The sequence below is a fragment of the Triticum urartu genome, chromosome 5A (assembly GCF_056163025.1).
Source record: "Triticum urartu cultivar PI428250 chromosome 5A, HENAU_Tu73, whole genome shotgun sequence".
NCBI lineage: Eukaryota > Viridiplantae > Streptophyta > Magnoliopsida > Poales > Poaceae > Triticum > Triticum urartu.
Genome location: NC_141877.1, coordinates 11188396 through 11191719, shown reverse-complemented (window position 1 = coordinate 11191719; position 3324 = coordinate 11188396). Strand labels below are relative to the sequence as shown.

General features: G+C 40.9%; 1 pseudogene; it reads left to right on the top strand.

Moving 5' to 3' along the window:
- Window positions 1-1061: 1061 nt before the first annotated feature.
- Window positions 1062-3061, top strand: LOC125530159 (protein FAR1-RELATED SEQUENCE 5-like; annotated as a pseudogene).
- The last annotated feature ends 263 nt before the right edge of the window (window positions 3062-3324 follow it).

The following is a 3324-nucleotide window of genomic DNA, read 5'->3' as shown; positions in this document are numbered from 1 at the left end:
CGCCGGCAGGTCGTATCCGGCGACAACCGCCTCATGTCTGACGAAGGCAACGAGGTACGCGAGGCGCTGGCATAGTAATTTAAGAACGGATTTTAATTGAAAAGATGTTACGTGATGTTTGAATGGATATTTGATTATATATGAACGTGTATAGATTAAGGCTGAAATAGGATATGACGATGATGATGGCGGTAGCGAGGATGGATCATTGTCATTGGATGAAGACGAACATGACGGCGAAAATTATATGAGTTTGGATGAGTCTTACAGTGGCAATGTAAGTGGTCTGCATGTTCTCAACCATATTAAATATAAGCATCCGCGATGACAATAACATGTTCGACTGTGAACAGATAGGAGGGGATGATGACAATGAGGATATGGATGTAGATGATTCATATGCTAAAAGCGGAAGCCATGTAGGTTTAGAATTATGTAGGTCATTTTAAAGTGAAATTAAATACGCATCAAGTCTTACATATCATATTTACAATTTGCGCAGATGGAAGTGGAAGGGTACTATCAGTGGAATGTTTTCGATGATGCCAATGATGAAAACGATATCGATGCATCTTATAATGACAGCTCGAGCAAAGTAGTAGAAAGTGAATACATATGATAGTCCTTATACAACTACTTACTGACATATACCGTTGTTTGTATTTTTTTTCAGGAAGAGGATGGTGACGCGTGCGAAAACGATGATGATGCCGATGGTGATGAGTGCAATTTTGATACTGGGTACGATGAATACCAGCAAGAATCACTGGACAGGCATTGGACGGTGATGTCCACGACGTTTAGGACAAACGAGGAGGCATATGATTTCTATAACGACTATGCAAAAAAGCGAGGCTTCAGCATTAGGAGGGACAACTTGAAATATAGTAAGGGTATCGACGCACGTAGGCGGTTGAGGAGGTTTCTCTATTTAAGGTCTGGGAAACGACAGGCCAAGTTTTGTACCATGGAAGGGAAGAAGCGCAGGCTGAGAGCGGAGACTCGGTGCTATTGTGAGGCCCATCTAACTGTGAAGGTTGACAGAGAGCGCTCCATTTGGTATGTCAGCAGTTTCAGCGATGATCATAGTCACACTCTTGCTAGACCAGATGAAGTTATATATCTTCGATCTCATAATCAGATAAAGGAATACCAGAAGCTTGAGATCTTAGCAATGGCAGGTGCTGGGCTCAAAAAACATTGGATTTATGACAACTTTGTTAGTAGGTATGGATCATATGCACTGGCTGGTTTTGGGAGGAGGAAGCTTTAGAACATGTGTTATAGGGAGAAAATGAAGTTGCTAGCAAAGGGTGATGCGGACACTGCAATTGGTATCATGATGACGAGAAAGACAAGGGATCCAGACTTTTTCTTTGAGTACACTGTTGACGCAGAAGAAAAGCTGAAGAATATGTTCTGGTGTGATTCTCAGTCACGTCGGGATTACCTTGACTTTGGTGATGTAATCGTCTTCGACAGCACTTACAAGATGAATAGGTACGGAATGCCATTCATACCTTTTGTTGGTCTAAACAATCATTGTTGCACCACTATGTTCGGTTGTGCAGTTGTGTCAGATGAGACGGAGGATACATACGTTTGGGTGTTGCATACCTTCTTAAGAGCTCATTGTCAGAAGAAGCCAAGGTCTGTAATTACTGACGGAGACGCAGCCATGATAAGGGCCGTCAGGAAGGTCCTTACTGACGTGTGGCATCGACTTTGTTCGTGGCATATTAAGAAAAACATGCAGAAACACCTCCACCACAAGTCCCTTAAGGAGTTCAGGTCTCTTATTTATTATGCCACTACACATGATGAGTTTGAGGCGAGATGGGCAGCTTTTAGAGCTAAATGGGAGTCGGAGAAAACTGAAACATGGTTGCGTAGGATGTACCAGAAGAAAAGGCTTTGGGCTGCGTCATATCTCACCGATGGGTTCTTCCTTGGTATGCGGAGTAACCAGAGGAGCGAGAGTCTGAACTCTTGCCTTCATATGCATCTTGACTCTGGCATGACAATTGTTGATATGGTTGTGCATTATGAGAACTGCATTGTTCGGCTCCATGAGAACGAGTCACACGACGACTGCCTGTCCACACAGACACTCCCTGTAGCAGTACTCGACGACTTCAAATGCATTGAAAAAGCCGCTGCCCGTGACTTCACTGCGGTGAACTTTTACCTCTTGCAGAAAGAAATGAAGAAGGCAGCGGATCTTGAGATCATAGATAGACTGAGTGGAGCCGTCAATAGGAGATTCATAGTGGCATGGAAAAATAACAGGCAACTGAGATTCAAAGTGGACTATACACCTAGTAATTCAGAAGAAACAGTGAAGTGCAGTTGTGATAGTATGAAACGTAAAGGTCTTCCATGCAAGCATGTTCTTTATGTTTTAGCCAGGTTGAATGTGCAGGACTTACCTAGGTGCTTAGTGCTGCGAAGATTCAGCAAAAATGCTAGAGGTGGACTGCCCGTGAAACGCACTAGCGATCTCTTCGCATGGGGATGGGAAGGTACTGAGGAAAGAACTAAGTACAGTGAGTTGACTATTTTGTCTGCGGAAGCAAATCACGCGGCATGTCATAAACCATTTTTATTTGATAAACTGAAGGCTGCTCTGGAGGATGTGATAGCAAATAAGGATGTTCAGGAGGAAGATTATGTGAGACAGCATACAGTTGCACATGATGATGCTTTTGTGCCGAATCAAAATCATGTTTTTGGTGGTGATCCAGAAAAAATCAATAAGAAAGGAGCACCGAAAGGGCAGAATAACAAAGGCCGTGGTAAGGAACCTGGCGTGACTACAAATGGTAGACCCAAAGGTTTTGATGAGAAACATGTACGTCTATGCGGTTTATGCAGAGGAAAAAGTCATTTCAAAAACAATTGTCCTCAGAATCCAAAGTATGTGCACACCATTTCATTAACGTTCTTTTCTTATTTAATTAATACTTTACAAAATTTTAACGTATATTACAATCTTTCTATGCAGGAACATGGCATGATGATCATAGCAAAAAAATGTTTGAATAAAAAGAACAACTTCTGATTACAGTTGACGATTTATTTGGTTGTCTTAAAGAATAGTATTTACATATTTGTTTCGTTACATTGATACGGGAGACTTGTAATCGGTGTTTAATTATGTCATATTTGTTGGCACTATACTCGTTGTTCTTAATATGATATGCGATATACAAATTTTACGCTATAATATGATATGCGTTATATAAATTTAACATGATAGGTATTATATATATATATATATATATATATATATTCGTACAAATATATGATTTTGTGAATAAATCA